Here is a 24,451-nt window from a genome sequence, read left to right on the forward strand (position 1 = left end):
TCCTTCCTCCCTTCCTTCCTTCCTTCCTTCTTTCTTTCCATCGCCTTCCTTCCTTCCTACAGACTTATCCTATTACCCAGTTTAAGACTTACAATCACCCTATCTCTGTCAACACCTCGCCCTTCCCTACCAACTCCTTAACTGTCTCTTCCAACAGTTCCACCTACTTACCTACCTACCTTCCTACCTAACTAATAACTAACTAACTTCCCACCTACCTGCCTCTCTGCCTATGTACCGTTGTTTACCACATCCCATCCTTTCCTGGCCGAAATAGAGAGAGAGAGAGAGAGAGAGGATTAAAAAAAAATAAAATGTTACTATTAATGATGATAATAATAATAATAATAATAATAATAATAATGATGATGATTACTGAAAACAAGAACAAAAACTAGGACAAGATAAAAATAGAAAAAAGAAAAGGCAATAGAAAACGGGTGTAGTGTGAGGGTGGACTAACCTTGACTGCACCCCCTTCCACCAGACTCAGGTCACGACTCCTAACCTGGCGGGGGAGAAAAAAATGGTTAACAGCATAATGGGGGTAGACAGGGCAATATAGCTGACAGGGGCAGAGCAGGCGGGGAGGGAGGGAGGATGGGAGAGAGGCGAGGAGGAAGGGAGGGAGGTAGGAAGAGAGGTTAGGAGGAGGTTTGGAAAGAGGGGAAGGTGGTGAGAGGAGGGATGGAGGCGAGAAAGAGTGGTGAAGAGGAAGGTGAGAAGAGGATGGGGGAAGGAAGGAAAAGGGGAAGGAGAGGAGAAGAGGAATGGAGGGAGAGGAGAGAAAGATGGAGAGAAAATGAGTTAAGTAAGGGTGGGAGATGATGGAGAGGTAAGAGGGAGGAGGAAGAAGAGGAAGAAGGAGGGAGGAGGGATTAGGTAAGCAGTGATGGAGGTGAGAGTCGAGATGGATGGGGATCTGTGGAGGGATGGAGGGAAGAGTAAGTTCGTAAGAAAGGGAGAGAGCGGAGGGAAAGAGGAGAGGAGGTGAAAGGAAGGAGGGAGGAAGGGGCAAGATAGATGAGGAAGGAAGGGTGGAGAAAGAGGAGGAGTAAAGCAGAAAGAGAAGGATGGATTAGGTGAGAAAAGGGTCGAGAAGAGAAAAAAATAGCTGCTGAAAATACGACGTAAGGAGAGAGGAAGTGGGAGAAGGAGGGAACGGGGCAGTAGAGAGCTGTGTGAGATTGGACAAAAGGAGGAAGAGGAGGGTGAGTGAGGGGGGGGGGAGAAAGTAGAGGGTAACAAAGGAGGATTTTGATGGAGGTTTGGAGGATGATTGGATGAGGATTAAAGAAGGCGGAAGGAGAGAAGTCAGGAGAGGAAGGAAAGTGGAAGAAGTGAGGAAGTATAGGAATGGAGAGAGGGAAGGGGAAAATGACCATGAAGAAAAGACTAAGGAAGTGGGAAAAAAGTGGAAGAGAGGAAATATGGGAATAGAGAGAGGGAAAGTGGAAAATAACCTTGAAAAACGACCACAACATCCCCGACAGAGAGCGTGGGGTGGCTGGTAGGGGTGTTGTAAAGGGTGTGAAATGAGGCTGGGAAAATACTCACCTCCTCTGCCTTGTACGTACGAGTAACTGTTAACTGGATCATAGAGAGGGTGAAATGAGGAGGTACAGTCTGATGCAAAAGTTCGTTCGCCTCTCGTGCCTCTCCTTTATGGCTGGATGCACAGACGCTTGATTGTGACATATAGGGGTGATGGTGAGGGACGCCTTCACGTGGTGGCACCAGTATAACCAGGCGGCTCAACTACCTGATTATATAAACATCCGTCAGCCACCTCCCTATCCCTCTAAAGGAAGAGGATGGACTGAAGAAGAGCACTTAGGCCTGCAGTCCACCGAGTTCACGTACAGATGAACCTGGGGCAACAACTATAAAAAAAAAATACATGTCGCATGTGCCTTTCCAGCGATAAGAGAACGGACTTTCGGGTCTGACTCTACTTAACAACCCCTTCCCTACCTGGACGCTTTTACCTTTATTCTTGCCACCTCCAGACGATTTTAATCATCTTTTCCTCACCTTACGAGGGACCTTTTTGACCAGGGGTGCTTGGATACAGCCACCATTAACGCCTTCCATTTCGAGTGCTTTCTTTAACAGAACAAAATCGCCCAAAATAAATAAAGGTAAAAATAAAAATAGAAAAATAAATGACCTCCCGGGACTGAAGATGTTAAAGGGTGTGGACTGAGAGCGAGGAAAAAATCTGACCTCTTCTGACCTAAAGTAACGGGCTTAAGAAGTGTGAAATTAGGATGCACTTAAAAGACTGTAACCCCCAAAGTGAAGCGATTTATATAAGTGAATTTTAAAGGGGAAAAAATATATATCCCCCCCCCCTTGTAGGAAATTAATAGCAGTTGGATTTTAGCCCCTTCAGCCCAATGACTTTTTTTTCATTTTTAATTCTTCTTCGACTTTTTTTTTTTTTTAACTCAAGGAAGACCTCAGGGAATGGTAAGGGTGAAATTAGGGTAGATCTAACTCCATAAGTCTAAAAAAGTCTATTGTCTATCTATCTATCTATCTATTCCCAGTCACCTTAATATCGTAAGGGGTAGCCACAAACAAATCGCCTCCATGTCGCCCTGTCCCCCGTCATGTCGCTGCCCTCCCCCCCAGCTCACACCCACCCCCTTCGCTCATATACCTCTCCGCTTCACCTAGTAGTCTGTTGTCTCAGGAATAAAAAAAATAATGATCGAAAAAAAAAACACGACACATGATGGAAAGGGGCAAAAGGAAAGGTAAAGAAGCGATCTTTATTGAACTTTATTGATGCTTTATTTTCGTTACCTTCAGACAACTTTATTGATTAAGGACCAACCCATCGCACTGAGAGTGTTGAGTAATTTTGTGTTGAATAATATCGATGCTTCTTTCACTGCTGTGCTTAACCCCTTCAGAACGATGCTCTCTCTCTCTCTCTCTCTCTCTCTCTCTCTCTCTCTCTCTCTCTCTCTCTCTCTCTCTCTCTCTCTCTCTCTCTCTCTCATTGTGTGTGTGTGTGTGTGTGTGTGTGTAGTCAATAGGTTAAGTGGAGCGTGTGACTGTGTGTGTGTTGATGGTGATGGATGAGAAGTGGATGAGAGCAGCCCACATCCTGCCATTTATCCTCATCCACCTTGTCTTCCACTCTCTTCCTTTATTTTTATCTCATTTATCTTTCTGTCGTGTTTCCTGTTTACCAATTTCTCTCTCTCTCTCTCTCTCTCTCTCTCTCTCTCTCTCTCTCTCTCTCTCTCTCTCTCTCTCCAGTTTATCATTTTAACTCCCTTTCTCCCTTTTTTAATCCATTTCTTTCATTTATTTAATTGGCTATCCATTCTTTCTCCTATTCTTTTTTCTCTCGCCCTTTTCCTCCCTCATTCTCTTCCTGTCTGTCCCTTCGTTTAATCTCCCTTCGTCTCTTCAGCGTCACTATTTCCTCCCTTCATACCCATAAATTTTGCTATTTTCTCATGTTTTTCTTCCTCGTTCTCTTTCTGTCTATCTCTTGGTTTAATCTCCCTCCGTCTCTTCAGCATCACTATTTTCTCCCTTCATGTTTTGTTATTTTTTCATGTTTTTCTCCCTCATTCTCTTCCTGTCTGTCCCTTGGTTTAATCTCCCTTCCTCTTTTCAGCCTCACTGTTTTCTCCCTTCATGTCCATAAATTCCGTTATATTCTCATGTTTTCTCCCTTATCCACTCCCTTTTTATCATCCGTCCTTGCCCTATCCCATTGTCCAATCCTGTACTGAAAAGGATGGATAGAACATGAAGTAGAACGAATGAGTACTGTACATCTGAGCTTAGTGGATAGGTAGTTTATAATGCTTAGTACAATGGGATAGGTAGCACAAGAGGATAGGTAGTACAGTGTAATGGGTAGTACATAAGTTGGAAGAGTAATAAATTCCCTGGGACGACCCGGGATGTACTCTTGTGCCATCTCGTGTACCGGATATTTGGTTATTACGGTCCACTCGCAACATATCCTGTGCTACCCTCATCTCTCTCTCTCTCTCTCTCTCTCTCTCTCTCTCTCTCTCTCTCTCTCTCTCTCTCTCTCTCTCTTTCACACATATGCGTTAAGAACTCATGTACACTTACAACCACAAGTGTACACTAACGCACACAGATGTATACCTTTACCTGCACTTGTGCACCATTTAAGCATTCACTCATCTCAACACCCCCCTCACACACACACACACACACACACACACACACACACACACACACACACACACACACACAACCCCACCCAGACACCCCATAAACAACATCCACCAAGTTATAATCAGCCTTATTTCTCGCACTCCCATAAAAAGCCTTTCACACACACACACACACACACACACACACACACACACACACACACACACACACACACACACACACACACACACACACACACACACACACACGGCACTAATCACCCTTGTTTTTCGCCCCCCTCACAAAACCCCAGTGAGATGGATTTATGTGGCGTGGTTCCTCCTTTATATGTTCCTCGTTCCTGCCAGTTTGCACCTCACCATTAGCTCAAACTTCATCTCCTCCCTTCCCCTAAATTTAGCGGTGTTTTTTCGTGTTTTTTGGAGTGTTTTTTGTGAGTAGGGACACAGCACACTCGTGGACTGTATATCATGTAAGCTTGGGTCTTTTATGTGTGTGTGTGTGTGTGTGTGTGTGTGTGTGTGTGTGTGTACCATGAAATACTAGCTTCGCATAACTAGCAATATTTTCAAGGGACGAGGTATGGTAAAAACTCGCCCGTGCCCTCCCCTTCCATCACCACTCCCTCACACTCACACAAGCGCTTATAATTACTATTTATGACTGAAGCAGCTCAGAGGCACGACGACAAAGAACCCAAGAGCAAGTGAAGGAATTATTGAGGTTTATCCAGAAGTAAATTCCTACTTCCTGCTGACGATTCGATTCACGGGTTTGGTTTTAAATAATGAATGGGTTAATGAAGGCAGTTTCTAGCCCCTCAGGTCGAAAAGTCGCTCCTACTCTAAAACTGATTGGAAATAGCAAGAATAAAAGCATGTTATCGCAGCGAAGGATTTGAGAAAGAGAGTTTTGTGATTTTATATATATATATAATATATATATATATATATATATATATATATATATATATATATATATATATATATATATATATATATATATCAGGAACTAAGAAACAATACTGTAATGACCATAAATTAGGAAGATAACAAACTTTAGCATAAAAAAAAAAAAAAATCATTTCAGCAAATCATCGAAATGGGAGTGTTGAGATAAAAGGGTAATATATTTTTTTTCTTTGTATCCCAGAAATTAATCGCACTATATTATAACCTGTACTCGAAAAACAGTAAAATATTGTAAAAAAAAAAAAAAAAAAGTTGATACATCTTCAATCTAACCCAAAAATAAAAAATCGGTATCTTTTCAGTCTAACCCCCCCCCCAAAAAAAAAAATAAATCTACCTCTTCCGGCTCACCTTTTGCCGCAGGTAGGAAGTTCATTTACACTAATATCCAGCGACTCACCTTCCTCAGCTTCTAGGAATTTCAGTAACACATTGTGCATACCACCTGGCCAGCCTCAAGCACCGCAACTCTCTCTTACCTTTGCTGAGTTGATTGGCCCTTTGACTCTGAGGGTAATATATCATCCTTTCTTTTTCTTTTCTTTTTTTATGCAGGGAAGAAGGAACCAAAGGCCAAGCACACACGCCCGGAAAAATGGAAGTCTGAAGGTTTCTTAACACTTTCTTACTCTGATCGCTAGAAGGACGTCCTCGGGTGGAATGGGTTGAGTAGATAATGCGAGAGACAAAAATAGATGTAATCACTTGGGGTTTTAAGGAGGTGGGAAGTGCTGGGTATTTCACGTCCTGAGTGGAGGGAGAAAATTAGGAAAGGGAGAAAGGGAGGTGGAGGAAGGTAGATGATAATACAAATGAGGATTGAAGAAGGAAGGAAGAATGAAAGGGAGACACGCATGGAAGGATGGAAGGAGAGATGGAAATAGAGAGTAACAGGGAATGGGTGACGAAAGAGAGAGAGGGAGAGAGAGAGAGGAAAGGGGATGGAAGGAAGAAAGCAAAGAAATGAAAGGGTATTGAAGAAAGGAAAGGTGATAGAAGAAAGGAAGCCAGGAAGAACGGAAAGGGAATGGATGCAAGGAGGGAAGGAAAGAAGGAAGGGAGGGAGGGAGGGAGAGAGAGGAGAGGAGAGGAAAGGCGAGACAAGACCAGGCAACAAATTGAGGATCGGAGTACTGGATGAAAAGAAAGGTGGAGAAAAGGCGAATGAAATACAAACAGGATGAGACAGAAGAGGAGAGGGGAAAGGGGGGGAAGGAGAGAAAGAAGAAAAACAGAATAGGATAAACGAGCAGAGAGAGAGAGAGAAAATGCAAGAAGAAAGTGCAATGCAGATAAGGAGAAAGATAACGCTTAAAGGCAACAGCACAGCCTCCCAAATATGGCGTAAGAGTATGATGTGTGTGGATAGGCGGACTGAGGGATGGGGTTCCTAAATAAGCCTTGGCCTGGAATGGAAAAGACTTACAACCACAAGCTGACAGGCGCAGAATGATGAAAAAAGGCATGTACCCAGCTGTGGACTAACGCACGCTGATGATGATGATGATGGTGATGATAATGATGATGATGGTGATGATAATGATGATGATGATGATGATGATGATGGTGTATAATTAGGCCAGCACTCACCTCAAACTCAGCTCAAAGTCCCACCGTAATCCATAAATCTCTCAACACGTAATCTTGCTCTAAAGAAATGCTACACACACACACACACACACACACACACACACACACACACACACACACACACACACACACACACACACACACACACACACACACATTTGGCATGAGCTGTGTAGAGGTGTGTGTGTGTGTGTGTGTGTGTGTGTGTGTGTGTGTGTGTGTGTGTGTGTGTGTGTGTGTGTGTGTGTGTGTGTGTGTGTGTGTGTGTGTGTGTGTGTGTGTGTGTGTGTGTACCTTCAAGAATATACCATTGCTCACAACATATGGGGGAGGGTGTAATCACATGGTAAATCTCGCCTTACTTATTTTAGTACGGTACGCGTTTTTATGGGGGGTGGCGAGAGAGGGTGGGAGGGAGGGGAAGGGACCAGGGTGAGGGGATGGGGAGAGGGGAATAGGAGGGAAAGGGGCCATGGTGAGAGGATGGGGAGAGGTGAATGGGAGGGAAGGTACTTGGATTTGAGGATGGGAGGGGATGGTAAGGTGGTGGGGTGAGGAGAGGGAAGAGGAAGGGAATGTGCAGGGGTGAGGGGAGAGAGGGAGTGGAGGGGAGAGTGCTAGAGGAAGGGGATGGCGCCAGAAGGAAGGTAGGGTTGTCTTTTTTTTTTTCTTTTTTTTTTTTTTTTTTACTGATGGGGTTGGTGCGTGTGGTGAACGAGAGAGGAGGGGAGGGAGGGGAAGGTGCTGAGGGTGTGGGTTGTGGGGAGGTGGGGAGAGGCGCTGGGGTGTGTGAGGGTGCTACTGGTTTACGGTGGGTGGGGAGACAGTGGGGAGGGTAGGGGAAAATAGTGTGACTGAGGAGGGGGAAGTGGGGTGGGGGATGATGATGCAAGGGTGTGGAGGTGGCGAGAGGAAGAAAAGGGGGGGAGTGGGAGGCCTTGAGGGAGGGGTGTGTGGCGTGGGAGAGGGAGGGAAGTGTAGTAATGCTAGAGTGTGTGGGGGGGTGGGGGTGGCGTTGTGGTGAGGTATAGTCTCTGCCTCCTTCCTGCTGTTGCACCTGCCGCAGCGTATCACCTCCCGGGGCTCATTAAAGAGGACAGGTGACGCGCTGGGGACGGGGAAGGGGAGAGGGAGGAGTGACGGAGGGATGAACACACACTTATTTGTACAGATGCACAGACCACACAGACCTTACAGTACCAAGGAAGTGGTCTGACGTGTATCCAATCTCTTAATCTTGACGAAGGAGTTGTGCCGTCTTAAGGATTTTTTTTTTTTTTTTAAGATTCGAAAAAACGAGTCGAAATTTTGGCTTTTCTCAGTATACAGCATTTCCATATTATTATTATTATTATTATTATTATTATTATTATTATTATTGTTGTTATTGTTTATTATTATTATTATTTTTTATCATTATTATTTTTCATTATTATTATTATTTATTGTTGTTGTTGTTGTTGTTCTTGTTGTTATAGCCTTCCACCACAGTATTCGATGCAGAGGAAGGGAAAGGAGATAGGGAAAAAAGAGATGAGGAAAAATAAGGGAGAGACAAGCCATAATAAGACGGTGAAGATGGACTGGAATAGAAGAGAAATAAAGACAGTTGCGCAGAAATACATGAGATACAGAATACAAGAGGGCTGTGGGCATAGAAAAATGTTAAGAATAATTACAGTAAAGATTTAATATATGTATAGAAAAAAAAGTTGAAAAAAAAAACGAAGAGGAAAGCCAAGAGGAGGAAGGTGAATGGAGAACGGAGAGATGGAGAGGAGGAGGAGGAGGAGGAAAGCACAGAAGAGGACAGTGCGTTGTAATAAGCAAACTAAATCGCTTAGGAGGAGGTGTTATGGAGCTTCCTCAACCGACGGGAATACGTGCCTAAGTTATGTACGTGCAGAGATAACAAAGTACGAAGACGGAGAGGGTGTAGTGGGAGAAGATAAGGGGGAAAGAGATAGGAAAGAGGGAGGACGGGAAGGGAGAGGAGAGGGAGGAAGTGAGGGGAGAGGAGAGGGAGGAAGAGAGGGAGAGGAGAGGGAGGAAGAGAGGGAGAGGAGAGGGAGGAAGAGAGGGGAGAGAGATGATGAAAGGAGAGGATGAAGAGAAGGAAGTGAAAATTGAAAGGAAAGAGATCTGGAAGAACTGAGGGAAAGAAAGGGAGGAAGAAAGTGATACTGAGAGAGAGAGAGAGAGAGAGAGAGAGAGAGAGCAGTGATGGAAGAGGTATTTGATTTAAAGAGGCAAGAATGGTGAATGAGGAGGGGGAGACAGAGGAAGGGAAGGAAGAGAAAAAATAAAGGAAAAAAAATGTGTTTAGAGAGGAAGGGAGACAAGAAATAAAATAAATATGAAGTAGGAAAAATGAGAGACGGAAAGATGGAGGAGGAAGGAAGGGAGGGAGGGAAGGAAAGATGGAGAGTGAGGGGGAGGAGGGAGGGAGGCAGTTGTAGGTGGATATGGAAGGAAGGAAGGAAGGAGAGAGAGAGAGAGAGAGAGAGAGAGAGGGAGTTGTAGATGGAGAGGGAGGAAAGGAGGGAGGGAGGGAGGGAAGGAGATGATGGAAAGGGTGAGGAATGGAGCTTGTTTCCTCCCCGTGGTGCCTATGTTCATAAGGAGGGTGGTGGAGGTAAAAAAGGGAGAGAATGATAGACAGAGAAAAGAAGGAAGAGAGTAAAGGACAAAGGGAAGGGAAAGATGAAGATGAGAGGGAAGAGAAGGAGAGTTGGAGAGGAAAATGGAGGAGGAATGAGGAGAAAAATGAAGGAGGGAGAGACGAGGAGAGAAGGGAGAGAGGGAGAAGAAATGTGAAACGTGAGGGAGGGGGGACAATAAGAAAAAAGAAATGATGAAGAAGGAAATGGTGAGATGAAAAAGAGTGAAAAAAAAAAGACAAAACTCAAGGAAAAAGAGGGAAAAATGAAGGAGAAGAGATGGAGGGAAAGAGAGAAGGTAGGGGAGAGATACGCAGGGAGGGAAGAGAGAGAGGGAAGGGAGGGGAGGGAGGGGGAGAAGAGTGGAAGCAAGGGAGATTCGTTCGAGAAAAATGGAAGAGAGGAGAGGGGAATATTTGGGAGAAATTGATATAGTGAGAGAGAGAGAGAGAGAGAGAGAGAGAGAGAGAGAGAGAGAGAGAGAGAGAGAGAGAGAGAGAGAGAGAGAGAGAGAGATGCAGAACATGAGAAAAATATGGTTGAAGTATGAGAGAGGGAGGGAGGGAGAAGATATATTGAGAGAGGGAGGAAGGAAGAGAGGGAGATGGAGGGAAGAGGAGAGTACGAGGGAGGATGAAACTAACGATGACGGAAGAGAGAGAGAGAGAGAGAGAGAGTCCACCCACCTATCCACACTCCGCGCCACACACACCTTCACCTGTCACCAAATGAGCACCAATGCCGACCGACTTAGCGCCTATGTTACAGTATTAATAGGGGTGTTTTTATGGTATGTCGATGGGTGTAGTGGAAGGGAAGGCTGTTGTATGCTATATTACGCCCCTCATCACTGGCATTTCTTTTCTTTTTTTCTTTTTTTTTTTCCTACTTCCACGTGACGCCTCTGTTCAAATTAGATATAGATTAGTAGTCTCGTCAGTCAAGGAAGCTCCCTAACACCTCTTCCATAGCGATTTATTTTGTGGTTCCCTATCACCTTATTCTTAGCGCTTCTTCTTCTTCTTATTATTATTATTATTATTATTATTATTATTATTATTATTATTGCTCCCAACGCCTTTTCCTTAGTGATTAATTTTTGAATTCTCGTCCGTTGAGGAAGATCCCTAACACCTTTTCCTTAGCGATTTTTTTTTTTTATATGGATGGTTTATATTTTTTACAGCAAGTCATTTATGCAGATTTTTTTTTTCATTTGTTTTTCCTTCCTCTGTTCTGTTATTGAAAAAAAAAAAGAGTATGGCGATATTGTGAGGATTAATGTAGCACAGATTAGGACAGCAGGGTGTAAAAAATAAAATAAATCGCTAAGGAAAAGGTGTTAGGGAGCTACCTTAACCCACGAGGATACAGGTTATTGTGTTCAGAGGGTTAATGAAGTGTATGTATAACAAATCAGTTCGATAAATCCCTCTTCAGGTAAACACATCGTCTGAAGAAATGACTGAAGTGTATGAAGAAGTGTACCGTATGAAGTGTATGAAGTGCATGGAGTGTATGAAGAAGTGTATGAAGTGTGTGAAGAAGAGTATGAAGAACTGTTTGAAGTGTGTGAAGAAGTGTATGATGAAGTGTATGAAGTGTGTGAAGAAGTGTATGATGTAGTGTATGAAGAAGTGTATGAAGTGTATAATGAAGTGTATGTAGCGTATGAAGAAGTGTATGAAGTGTATGATGAACTGTATGAAGCGTATGAAGAAGTGTATGGAGAAGTGTATGAAGAAGTGTATGAAAATATAAAAATCGTCTTATCTGCTCCATCGAAAGCTTAAGGAGGTTAGAAGAGACCTATAAGGAGGAAATTAAGGATGCTGAAGGAAAGCCAGGGAAAGAATGGGAAAGGAAGGGAGGTGGAAAAGGAAATACACGTGATAAGGAGGAATAAGGGATGGAAGGAGAGCTGGGGAGATGAAAACACAAACAGGTAAGGAGGAAAGAGAGAGGAAAAGATGGAGGGAAAAGAGAACGAAGGAAGGGAATCAAGGTGAAGATAGATACAGATAGATAGATGAACAGATGAAGGAAGGAGGAAGAAAATAAGGAAGGAAGGAGGGAAGCGACATAGAGTGAAAAAAGCATGAAAAAGGGAATGGTGGGTGGATGAAGAAGGGAAGGAAGGGAGGAAAAGAGAATTAGGGAAGGAAATAAAGGTGAGGATGGAGAGAAAAATACATGAAGGAAGGAGAAGGAAAATAAGGAAGGAAGGAGGGAAGGAAGAGACATAAGGAGTTAGCAAAGGAAAGGAGAATGGGTGATAAAGGAAAGGAAGGAAGGATGAGAGAATAAAGGAAAGAAATAAAGGTGAGAATGGATACAAGAATACAAGTAGGAAGGAGGAAGAAAATCAGGAAGGAAGGAGGGAAGAGGCATAAAGAGAAGAAAAAGTAATGGGGAATGGGTGAGGAAGCTATGGGGTGAACCGAGGGAGCATATATTTACACCCCATAACCCACTTCCTTATTGGGGGGAAGTGAGTGAGTGAAAATATGTGGGGGAGGGAGAGAGGGTGCGTGGGTGTTTAACATAGATGGGGCGATAGGGGGCTGGGTGTAGAGTAGGGGTGTAAAAAGCCTGGTGGGGAGAGAGAGAGAGAGAGAGAGAGAGAGAGAGAGGTATACTCTAATAAAGAATGGTGGAAAAGTAGGCGTTAATGGAAAGTGAGAGGGTGTTAATGGAGAGAGAGAGACAGAGAGAGAGAGAGAGAGAGAGAGAGAGAGAGAGAGAGAGAGAGAGAGGTATACTCTAATAAAGAATGGTGGAAAAGTAGGCGTTAATGGAAAGTGAGTCGGTGTTAATTTAGAGAGAGAGAGAGAGAGAGAGAGAGAAGATACAATAAGTATACTGTAATGAAGGGTGGAAAAGTAGGCGTTAATGGAAAGTGAGTGGGTGTTAATGGAGGGAGAGAGAGAGAGAGAGAGAGAGAGAGAGAGAGAGAGAGAAGTAAACATTAATAAAGAAGGGTGGAAAAGTAGGCGTTAATGGAAAGAGAGTGGGTGTTAATAGAGAGAGAGAGAGAGAGAGAAGAAACTCGCAAGAAAACAAAATAGACATAATCACAGCGAAGGAATCAACGTTAAATGAAGAAAAAAGAGCAATATATATATATATATATATATATATATATATATATATATATATATATATATATATATATATATATATATATATATATATATATATATATATATATATATATATATATATTTATACACACGAGAAGATTAGAAGGGAAAAAGTCTATATCATAATCTGCACAAAGGAAAATGGAGGACGTAACATTACGGTATTGCATCGTTACGTGATTAGAGAGAGAGAGAGAGAGAGAGAGAGAGAGAGAGAGGTACCAAAAGTCGTGGTAGTAGAGAAGATGGAGTGGGATGGAGATGAAGATGGGGAAGATGGGGAGATTTATGATTGATGGAGTGGAAGGCATAGTGGAGGATGATGGAGGAGACGTATAATTATGCACGTAGATTGATGGAACGATAGATAGATGGTAAATAGATTGACTTGGACAGGCAGGCAGACAAATAATCAGACATACAGATACAGAGAGAGAGAGAGAGAGAGAGAGAGAGAGAGAGAGATGCAGACATTGGAAGGACAGATAGATAGTAAACAGACAGAGATGGACAGGCAGGCAGACAAACACTAACATATAGATACACACACACACACACACACACACACACACACACACACACACACACACACACACACACAGGGAGAGAGAGAGAGAAAGAGAGAGAGAGAGAGAGAGAGAGAGAGAAAGGTTAATGTAGGAGACAGAGAATTAGTGAAAAAAAGAAAGGAGGAATAATGAAAGTGAAGGAAATGGATAGAGAAATAAGGCAGGAAGGGAGAGATGAAGGAAGAGTAGATAGGTGAGGAGGAGAAAGTAGAGAGCAGGAGTAGGAGGGGAGGAGGATTATGTGATGGGAAGTGAGATTACGGGAGGAAGAGGAGGAAAGCCTGGAGAAAGATTGGAGAGAGAGAGAGAGAGAGTGGGAGGAAAAAAGTAGGGAGTTAAGGAAAGTAAGAAGAAAAGGGTACGAAAGAGTGGGTTTAGGAAAGGAGGAGAAGGCAGAGGTGGGGGAGGAGGAGGAGAAGGAGGAAGAGGAGGGATAACAGGAAGGAAATATTGACAAAAGTTAAGAGATGAAAGAGAAAAAGAAAGGATTGGAGAAGGAGAAGAAAGGAGAGAGGGAAGGAGGAGGAGGGAGAAAGAGAGGGAAGGTTGGCAAAAGTTAAGGGATGAAAAAAGACGGAAGAGATGAGGAAGAGAGGAAGGAGAGGAGAAAGATGTGAGAAAAGGAGGTGAGGAAGAAGACTGAAGAAGGATGGATGAAGAAATGTGGAGAGAAAAAAGACACTTGTATTAGGAAAGGGGGGAGGGAGAAGAGGAGGAAAAGAAAGAAAAAAGAGGAGGAGGGTAAGAAGAGAGGAAGGGGAGAAGATGGATATGGAGATGACAAAAAAAAAAAAAAATCTAGAAAGAATTTAGAATGATCATAGTCACACACATCATCCTGGGTACGTCATTTTTTTTTTTCCCCTTCAACTAAAGGCAGATAATTGTAGTGTCATTTTTTTATATAATTCCGGATGATTTTATGTAGCTTTGGTAAGACGTCCCCTGGCTGTAGGAGTGAAGAAAAAAAAAATAAGGGAGAAGACGAGAGCACAAAGGAATACAAAGGAAAGGAAGCAAACACACTTATTTGTCCTTTTGAGGCTGCTTTTAATAGGGTAAGGTAGAACTAAAGTAGGAGAGGTGAGGAGAGAAGAGGAGAGGTGAGGAAAGGAGAGGAGAGGAGAAGAAAGGAAGGGAAAGAAAAAAAGAAAAGAGGAGAGAACAAAAAAGGAGAGCAGAGCTGAAGAGAGTATAGGGGAGAATAGAGGAGAGGAGAGGATTAAAAAAATAAAGAGAGAGAGGATAAGAGGAGAGGAGAGGAAAGTGAAAGGGGGAGGAGGAAAGAACAGGACGAGAGAGCTGAGAGGAGAGGAAGGGGAGGAAAAGACGGAAAGGGAAGGGAGGGGCAGGGGAGGGCAAAATGAGGGATCCGAGGTTCAATATAAGGGACAATACGGCTCAGCCAAGGACCATTAAACCACCCATGCTAAAACCTCCACCATACACACGAAGGGAGGGAAGGGAGGGAGGGAGGGAAGGGAGAAAGGGAGGGAGGGGAGGCAGGACGGAGGGGAAGGTAGAAATGGAGGTAGGAGGGAGTTAGGGAAGACGTGAGGGGTAGGGAAGAAAGGAACGAGAATAAAGGAAGAAAGAGGATAGAGGTGGGGTAAGGAAGGCAAGGATGGAAGGAGGGAAGAGAAGGAGGGAGGGACGCAGAAGGAGGGACTGGTGAGGAGGAAAGAGGATGGAAGGAGAGTAGCTGAAGGTGAATTAAGAAGACAAAGGAAAAATGACAGATCAGGAGGGAGAAAGGGACAGAGGACGCTGGGGAAGGGGAGAAAGGAAGCAAGGAGGAAATGCGAAAAGAAGTAGAGGAAAGGACGACAAGGGGCAAAGGAGTAAAGAAAGGATAAGAAGGGGAGAAAGAGGAGGATGAGGGACGAAAGGAAGAGGGAGGGACGTATGAAAGAAGAAGAAAGGGAGAGGGTGTAGGTAGAAGCAGGAAGAAAGGAAGGGAGAGGGAGGAAGAAGGAAGGAAGGATGATGGAGGGTGTATGAAAAGGAGGAAGATGGAAGGAAGGGAGAGGGAGGGGTGTATGAAAAGGAGGACGAAGGAAGGAAGAAAGGAGGAGGGATGTGTGAAAGGAAGGGAGAAGGAGGGGGAGGAAGATAAACAAAAGGAATGGAGATAAAGAGGGAGAGGGAGGTACAAAAGAGCACATAAGAAAGACAGTTAACAGGAGGCCTACACCGTTTTATCTGATGGGTAGATCTATACTATAATGATCCTATTACTGTATGTATGGTTGTTACCGTAACACAGCAAAAACGGCGCATGTAGGGCAAATTTTTGTTAGAGCAAGGTACGGTTAAAATGCTGTAACTGAAGAATAAAACAATTTCCAGTCCAATCGGGGCACCTATTCCCGCGGTATGACTCATTACTGAAGATAGGAAGTGACGACATCGAGCGAAGGCAGCCGAAGGCGGGCTTTAAGCGTGTATTAATAAGGTAAAGATCTTAACTACATCAATGAAAAACGGATAAGAGAGAGAGAGAGAGAGAGAGAGAGAGCAAAGACAAGCACCGCAAGCGAAAGGGAGGGGGGGAGGGAGGAAGGAGAGAGAGGGGGGGAGAGAGAATGATAAATAGAACCAGACAGACAGGTAGAGAGATGGAGAGGGAGATAGAGAGTAATGATGAGGCCAATTACAGGTGGAACAGCGGCTGGGTAAATAGATGTGGAGATAGACCAGAAATAATTGGGAGAGATAGAAGGGAAAGGGATGGACAGGAGGAAATAATTGGGAGAGATAGGCGGATGGAGGCTTAGTAGTGAGTGAGTGAGTGAGAGAGAGAGAGAGAGAGAGAGAGGATAGTGTGAAGCATGAGTGAGATACAAAGAAAAAGTGAAAAGAAGAAATGGAGATGTAGGTTATAAAGAATGAGGGGAGGAGGAGGAAGAGAAGAAGGAGGAGGAGGAAGAAGAGGACCCTTTTCATTCTCCTCAACACTGAATCCCTTTTATCCTCTTCCTTAAAACTGAATCCCTTTTTTTTGCCTTGGCTTATCGTTGACCCTTCCACAAACTTTGATCTGCATTGGATAAAATCTAAGTTGACCTGACCATCTGACTTTGACCTTTGACTTGTTGTTCCAAAAAAAAAAATAGTTCAGTTGTTAATCTGCAATTCTTCACTAAGATTGTTTATTATTTAGGTAATTCTGCTCACACACACACACACACACACACACACACACACACGCACACACGCACACACACACACACACACACGTCGACCTATGGTCTTGACCTCTGACCTTAAACTTTGATTGTTCTGAGAATATGATAATTTCGTTCTTGCTTTATCCTTAACCTTTCCACTAAACTGTTTCTAAATCGGATAAAACTGAGTTATTCTGGTCACACACACACACACACACACACACACACACACACACACACACACACACACACACACACACACACACACACAAAACATCGAGCAAAGCACAAACACGCACTTTCCTTTTGGGAGCGCGGGTACAAAAAGGCGGAAAAACGAATTTGAGAATTAGTTTGACGAAAGTGGGAGGAGGAGACGGAAAACGCGGAAGAAAAATCGAATAAAAAAATGGGAAGAGAGGAAATGACATTGGCGTGAGAAAAGTTTAGTGAAAAGTTTAGGGAAAGTTGAAAGAATAAAGGATATGAAGGAAAGAAAAAAGAGAGAGGAGAAAGAATTGTTGGAGAAAAGAGGATGAGAGAGAGAGAGAGAGAGAGAGAGAGAGAGAGAGAGAGAGAGACAGAATTCCCTAGGTACACAGACAACACAGACATTGCGGTCCTAGTGATGTGCTCTGACCTTAACCCTTTGTTGATCTGAAAAATCTTTGCTCTCAGATTTTCGCTAATTCTTGTCGATTTTATTTACCTTTGGAGATTATTTAACTTTTTCTAAATTTACTGTTAAAAGAAAGTCACAAAAGTCAGGAATAGACAGAATAACATCAAAACATCTTCGAGAACATCAGCAATATCGAAATATCAAGAATATCAAAACATGAACATCAGAACAACATCAGCATCATCGAAACATGAAGATCAGAACATCATCAACTTCAGCATCAAAACATCAAGAACATCAACATCAGCAATATCGAAACATCATCAAGAACATCAACATCAGAACGTCATCAGCAACATCAAAATATCAACATCAACATCAAAACATCATCAAAACATAAACATCAGAACATCAACAGCTTCAACATTAAAACATAAAAAACATCAGCATCATCAAAACATAAACATCAGAACATCATCAAACTCAACATCAACATCAAAACATCATCATCAAAACATCAAGAAAACATCGAAACATAAAAACATCATCATAACATAAACATCAGAACATCAACATCAAACGGTTCTTAAGTTAATGTGGCCGAGTGGATAGCCTTGCTGGATCGAACCTGCGAGCCTGAGAGAGCCAGGGTTCGACTCCTGGTGCGGGAAGCTGGTATTACACGACTTAGGTATACGCTCACCTTTTTTGGATTTCGGATCGGCAGGTAAAATGAGTTCCTTGAAGCAATTGTGGTATACCTGGATGTTGCGGTGACTTTGTGTATCAGTATATTGGATAAATTGCCCACTACACTCTCAAAGGCCTGAGTTATGGAAATGAGAACCGCGGCTGAGCGCATCATGGTTTCTATCCCTAGTTTTCTCTTTAAGGCTTTTCTACTGACCCTCCATATACCCCAAAAATAAGGCGTAGAAGAGAGGGGAAAAAAAAAACTGCACATTTGAAACATTATAGAATTTTTAAAGGAATGGATGAAAGTTCTAATAAAACAAAATCTTCTCATCGTAATCTTAATCTTCGCTGCCTGATGTCTCCCACGCTGAATAAAATCGTCTGGAAGGAGAGAGAATTAAGGTGTTAGAGACCTTGACCTCTTCAGCATGGAACTCCGGGGTCAAGGCTGCTGGCGTGGAATTCTTGTTGGGTTGTTTTGTTGTGTGTGTGTGTGTGTGTGTGTGTGTGTGTGTGTGTGTGTGTGTGTGTGTGTGTGTGTGTGTGTGTGTGTGAGAGAGAGAGAGAGAGAGAGAGAGAAAGGGGAGCGGGTGTGAAGAGAAACTTTGTTAGGTAGAAGAGGAGGAGGGAAGAATGGAGAAGAAGAATGAGAGAATATAGGAAAGAGAAGGAGGAAGAGAAGAGGAGAGGAAAGTAGATGGAGACGGAGAGTGAAGAAGAGAAAGACTGAGGCAGGAAAGGAGGGATGGAAGGAATGAGGGGGAAGATATAAGAGAGAGAAACAGGAGAATTAAGTAGTGAAGAGAAAATTTTAAGACAAAATAAGAACAGAGAAGAAAGGAGTAAGAAGGAGAGAATAAATAGTACAGACGAAGAGGTTGAGAGTAAAGGAAATAAAGAAGAAAAATGAAGAGAAGTAATGATTGGAAAGAAAAAAATAGGAAAGATGACGATAGACTGAGGAATGAAAGCAAGGTAGGTGACATGACGGTAGGGAAGAAGAAAAAGAAAGGAGAATGAGCGAAATAAAATACAGAGGAACAGGAGGGATGAAAGGAGTGATAGGAGAGGGAATAGAATAATAAGGAATGTAACAGACGACGTAGAAGAAATATGAAAATGAAAATGGAGATAAGAAAAAATTTGAGTTAGGAGTGGGTGTGGGATGAAATAGGCGCTTATCTCATACCAGTCAAACCACAACATACCCCTCCCCTCCCCCACCTCCCCCTCCAACCCCTCCAACCCCTCCACCCCCTCCCCCTCCCCTTCACCTGTGTTGATCTACCCCCCCCTGCTCAAGCAACATTTCATCGCAACTCCCCTCCTCTCCCCTCCCCTCCCCTCACATCTCTTATTTGCTATGTTCTGTTCCTCTCTCTGTCCTTCCCTTTTCCTTCGTCTTTCCTCGTTCCTTTGCTGTCCCTCCCCATGCCCTCCTGTTTCTCTTCCTTCTCTTCCTCTGTCTCCTCTTACTTCCCTTCCCCTCTCTTCCTTTCTTCCTTGTCCCTCTTCTTCCGTACCCACCTATCCCTTCCCTTCCTCCTTCCCTTCCCATCACCTACTCTGTCCACTTCTCCCCTTTCTTCTGTTCACATCTTTTGCCTCCCATCCCTTTCTCTCCCTTTTTTTTTTTTTCTCTCTCTCATTCCCCTTACTTTTGTTATGTGTTCCCCTTCCATTCTTCTCCCCTTCCTTCTTTTATTCATCTCTCCTTCCCTTCTCTCTTCTCCGCCCTCCCCTAACCCTCCCCTCCCCTCCCCTCCCCTCCTCTCCCTCACCTATCATCAAATCTACCTACCCCCCCCCCACTCTTTTAGTCAACAAACCTTATCTCCGCTCATGCCTTCTCCTCCCTTTCTCCCCCTCTCCCTTCTCCCCACCCCTCCCTCCCCTCTCCTCCTCACCCTTCCCTCCCCTCTTCTCCTAACCCCTCCCTCCCCTCTTCTCCTAACCCCTCCTCTGCTCCTTCTTCCTCCTTTCTATCCCCTCTCTCATCCTCCTCACTGTCACTTCGCCTCATTTTTCTCTTCTCACCCCTCTCCACTTCTTATTCTTCTCGTCCTCTCTTCTCTTCTCTTACTTTCCTCTCCTCTTGTACTCTTCTTCCCTTCTCACTCATCACCTCCTCATCACTCCTCTCTCCTCCCTCATCTCCACTCCCACCATCTCTCCGTTTCTCACTCCCTCCTCCCTCACCCTTCTCTCTCTCTGCACGCTTGATTCCCTCCCTCCCTACTCTGTGCCTCCCTTCTCACTCTCCCTCTGTCCCTCCCCTGTGCCTCCCTTCTCTCCCTCCTCCCTCCACTTATTCCCCCTCTTCTCATCTCGAATCTCAGACAACATCAGCTACTCTTGACTAACTCTCTCCCCCTCCTCCTCTTTTCCCTCCCCCTCCCCCTCCCTCTTCTCTATTAGTTCTCTACCCTCCTCCCCTCTCCTACCTCCCTTCCCTCCCCCTCTCTCACTCTCCACTTAAATTGCTTCTCCCACTCGTATCTTCTCTCCCATCTCTCTCTTTCACTTCTCCATTCCTGTTATTTTTTCCTCTCCATTTCTTCTACCCCTCCCCCCCTCCCTCTCCAGATTCCTCCTCCTCCTCCTCCCTTCCCAATTCGTTCACTTTCATTTCTCTTTTCATTTCGTTCTCATCCCTTTTCCTTCCATACCAATATCTTTTCCCTTCCTCCTCTTCTTTCCTCTCCCTCTGCCTCCTTCCTCCCTCTGCCTCCTCTCCTCCTTCCCTTTCCCTCCTTCCCCCTAATCACCCTTCTCTATTACCTCTATCTTCCCTCGATTACATCTCTCCCCTCCCTCATTCCCATCGTTTCCCTCCCTTTCCTTTCATGTCCCTCCCCTCCCCTCCCCTTCCTTCTCCTTCATCTCCCTCCCCTGCCCCTCTCCTCTTCTTCCACTCATATCCCTCCCTTCCCCTTCTAAAATACTTCCCTCCCTTCCCTTCCCCCTCTCCATTACTTCCCTCCCCTCCCTTCCCCTTCTCCAATACTTCCCTCCCTTCCCTTCCCCCTCTCCGTTACTTCCCTCCCCTCCCTTCCCCCTCTCCATTACTTCCCTCCCCTCCCTTCCCTCTCTCCATTACTTCCCTTTCCTCCATTCCCCCTCTCCATTGCTTCCCTCCCCTCCCTTCCCCCTCTCCCTTTTATCGTCAGCTGTCTCCCTTTTCACTCTAATTTCCTCCCATTTTAACTGCCTCTCCCTATATCCCTTCCCCTCCCCTTCTCCCCCTCTCCCTTCCTCCTCTTCCTTCCCCATCTCCCCCTCGGCGCCAGTTCCCTCTCCGTCAATCAGATCCCTCCTCTCCCCTCCCTCCCCTCCATCTCCATCACCATCACCTGCCTCCCTCCACTTCTCCACCCCCCCTTACTTCTCCCCTCCCCCCTCCTTCCCTCTCTCTTGACGCCAGCTGCCTCCCTACTTCATGATTTTACCTCCCCATTCTCTCTCTCTCTCTCTCTCTCTCTCTCTCTCTCTCTCTCTCTCTCTCTCTCTCTCTTTCTTTTCTTCTTCATATCTCTACTTCCTTCCTCTTCTGTCTCCCTCTTCCTGCTACCTAAACAACACTCCTCCTCCTCCTCCTCTACTTCCTCCTCCTCCCTCCCTTCCCCCCACCCCTTCCTTCCTTGTCTCCTCCCCCAGCCTTCTACTCTTACAATTACACCTTCTTATCTGTCTTCATCTCCACGCACTTCCCAAATTTATCTGTCTTTCCATCCACAACTTTTTCGAGTGTGTCTGAGAGAGCTGTTGGGAGTATCTGTTATATTGTTTTTTTTTTTCAATGTGTGTGTGTGTGTGTGTGTGTGTGTGTGTGTGTGTGTGTGTGTGTGTGTGTGTGTGTGTGTGTGTGTGTGTGTGTGTGTGTGTGTGTGTGTGTGTGTGTGTGTGTGTTTTGTATTCGTGGTTGTGTGCGTGTGGTTGGCGTTGACTCCATCCAAAGCTCGCGTGGTGGGGTCCTAGTGGCATCCTGGGTACGATCCCTCTTGGTGGCGGTCATTTAAGAGAATAATATAGTATGTCCCGTCATGTGTTGTCAAAGGCTCTCTTGATGAATTGTACAGATCTCAGTCACTCCAGCAACATAAATTCCCATACCTTCTTCCTTGGCTATCCTTGTCATCGCCTCCATAGAATTAGATATCGTAGTCATAGTCTCCTTAGTAACAGCCGCAAAGGAACCATTAGATCTGTTGCTGTTTGCTTTCCTTTGTACTCCTTTGTATTTCTTTGTACTCCTTTGTGTTTCTTTGTACTATTTTGTATTCCTTTGTACTCTTTTGTATTCCTTTGTACTCTTTGTATTCCTTTGTACTCGTTTATTCCTTTGTATTCCCTTGTACTCCTAAGTATTTCTCTGTACTCCTTTGTATTCCTTTGTACGCCTTTGAATACTTAACCATATGCTCTGTTGGATTTCATACCTTTACCTGTGCATGAGACAGTGGGTGGCGGGGGGTCATTTCTCCTTTGACCCCTAAAAACCTGCCTGAACGTGCATCAAAAATACATACATACATACATACACATACATACATAAAGACAGACAGAGTTAGACATGATACCCTCCATTAACCCTTTTCCATCTCTTCTTTTTTCCCCATCTTCTCTTCCATTCTTTAATATCGTCCTTGTTTTCCCTACTGTCCTTTCCTCTTGTCTTTATTCCTACCTTCTTTCCCTCCGTCCTTCGTTTATTCCCTGCTTCCTTCCCTTCAATGTATCTTCCCTCCTCTTCCTGTTATTTTTCTCCTTCGCCTTCCACTCTCCTTCCTTTCGTCTTGTGTGTCCTTCCTTCCTTCCTTCCTTCCATCCCACTTACTTTACTTTTCTGCGTATCTTCTCTTGTGTTCCTTCCATCCTATTCCTTCTCCCTTCCTAACTCCTCCTCCTTCCTACTCCCCTACCTTCCTTCCTTTCCTTTTCTTCTCACCTGCTTCCTCTCCTACACATTCTTAAAATATCCTGCTGTACCTTCCCATCCTACCTTCCTTCCTTCCTTTCCTTCCCTCCTCACCAATTAAACTACCTCCTCCCGTCCCTCTTCCATTCCCCCTCTCCCATCCTCCTTTCCCCCCTCCCCCTCCCCCTCCCTCCTTCCCCTCTCTCCCTCCCACATTCCCCTCTCCCCCTCCCTCCTTCCCCCAACCCCTTCCTCCCTCCCTCCCTCCGGCTCCTAATTCTTACATGTCTGAGTTTTACCTCCCTCCTCCTCCCCCTCCTTCCCTCCCTCTCCCTCCTCCTTCCTCCCTCCCTGCCGTCTACACCTGCCTCCTCCCTTTCCTCACACCTGCTCTCTCTCTCTCTCTCTCTCTCTCTCTCTCTCTCTCTCTCTCTCTCTCTCTCTCTCTCTCTCTCTCTCTCTCTCTCTCTCTCTCTCTACTTCCTCTGCTTATTTCTTTCCCTTTTCCAGTTACTTCCTTCTTATCTCTTTTTTCCTCCTTCCGTCCCTTGTTGTCTGTTCTTCCTCTACAATCATTCTCTCTCATTTCTTCTCTACTTCCTTCTCTCCCCCTCCTGGCTGCATTTACCTTTTCTTCTCCTTCCCTCTTCCCCCATTTCTTCTCCCCCCTTCTTCCTTCTCTTCTGCTCTTCCTTTCTTCTCTCCTTTCTTCTCCTTCCCTCTTCCCTCTTTTTTTCTCATTTTAATGCACTTCTTCCTCCTATAATGTTTATATCCGTCATTCTTTCTTCTCTACTTCCTCCTCTTCCTCTTTACGTTGCTTGTTTCTCTCCTTTCTTCTAATTTTTTTCTTATTTACTCTTTTTTTCCTTTCTTGCTCTCTTCTATCCTTTTATCGTAAATCTCTCCTCTCTTTCTCATCTTTTTTTTTTCCTCTTCTTCCAGGTTTTTCGTAGGTATCTGCATTTCTTCCTCCTTCCTGTTCTTTCCCCTTCCTCTTCCTCAGTTCCTCTCCCACTTCCTTCTCTCTGGCAGCTGCTTCCTTTCTCTCTCTCTGCCTCTTTCATTCCTCCTCACTAGCTCTTCTTCCTGTCTCTCTCTTCCTGTCCACGCATTCTAACTCCTCAACTTCCTTCTCTTCATCACCTAACTTTTTCCTTCCCTTCTTCTTCTCTCCCCTCTTTCCTCCTTTCTTCTTTCTTTACTTCCTCTTTTTTCTTTCCGTCTCTCCTTAGGTCCTTTGGCTTTTTTTTTTCTCTCCTTCTTCTCCTCCTCCTCCTCTTCTCTATTTCCTTCCTCTCCCCTCTGTCCTTCTTACCTCCTTTACTCCTTCCTATCTCCTTCTTTCCTTCCTTTTTTCCGTCCATTCTCCCTTCCTTCCTTCCTCTCTTCCATCCTGTTTGCCCTCTCCCTCCCCCCCTCTTTCGCTTCTCCATTCTCTTCTATATCCTCTTCCCCCTTCCTCTTTCCCACTTCCCCTCTCTTCCCTCCTTCCTTCCTCTCCTCAATTTCTTCTTCCTTTCCTCTTCTCCACTTCCTCCTTCCCCGTTTCCTCCTACTTATCTGCTCTTCCTCCTTATCTTCCCTCCTCATCTTCTCTCCATCCTCTTATCTGTCTCCCTAAATCTACTCCACCCCAGCGTGCCTCTCTCTCTCTCTCTCTCTCTCTCTCTCTCTGCATCAACTACCTCATCCTGCCTACCCCCCCCCTCCCGTCTTCCTACCTCATTCTTACCTCCCCCTCTCACATCAGTCTAACACCTGCCTACCATCCGTCCTACCTCTTTGTCTTGCCTATATTCCTGCCTCACCACTGCCTCACCCTTCATCCTGCCTCACCCATCTCTGCCTCACCCCTCACTCTTCTCTCTGACGTAGCTTTCTGCCTGACACCTATTCTTGCCTCACCTTTTTTTCTCTTTGCCTAACCCCC

At 44.6% G+C, this 24,451-nt stretch overlaps 1 long non-coding RNA gene across 1 annotated transcript in view; it reads right to left on the bottom strand.

The window, feature by feature from the left end:
- The window catches only part of LOC145410924 (uncharacterized), a 57,089-nt gene extending 56,595 nt beyond the window's left edge, over window positions 1-494 (bottom strand). The window contains exon 1 of the long non-coding RNA XR_013899351.1: window positions 464-494. This is a non-coding gene — a long non-coding RNA (uncharacterized LOC145410924). The remainder of the gene's footprint in view (window positions 1-463) is intronic.
- Window positions 495-24,451: the final 23,957 nt, after the last annotated feature.

This window comes from Coenobita brevimanus, chromosome 87 (assembly GCF_032717465.1).
Source record: "Coenobita brevimanus isolate Jiangsu-jjx chromosome 87, ASM3271746v2, whole genome shotgun sequence".
Lineage (NCBI taxonomy): Eukaryota > Metazoa > Arthropoda > Malacostraca > Decapoda > Coenobitidae > Coenobita > Coenobita brevimanus.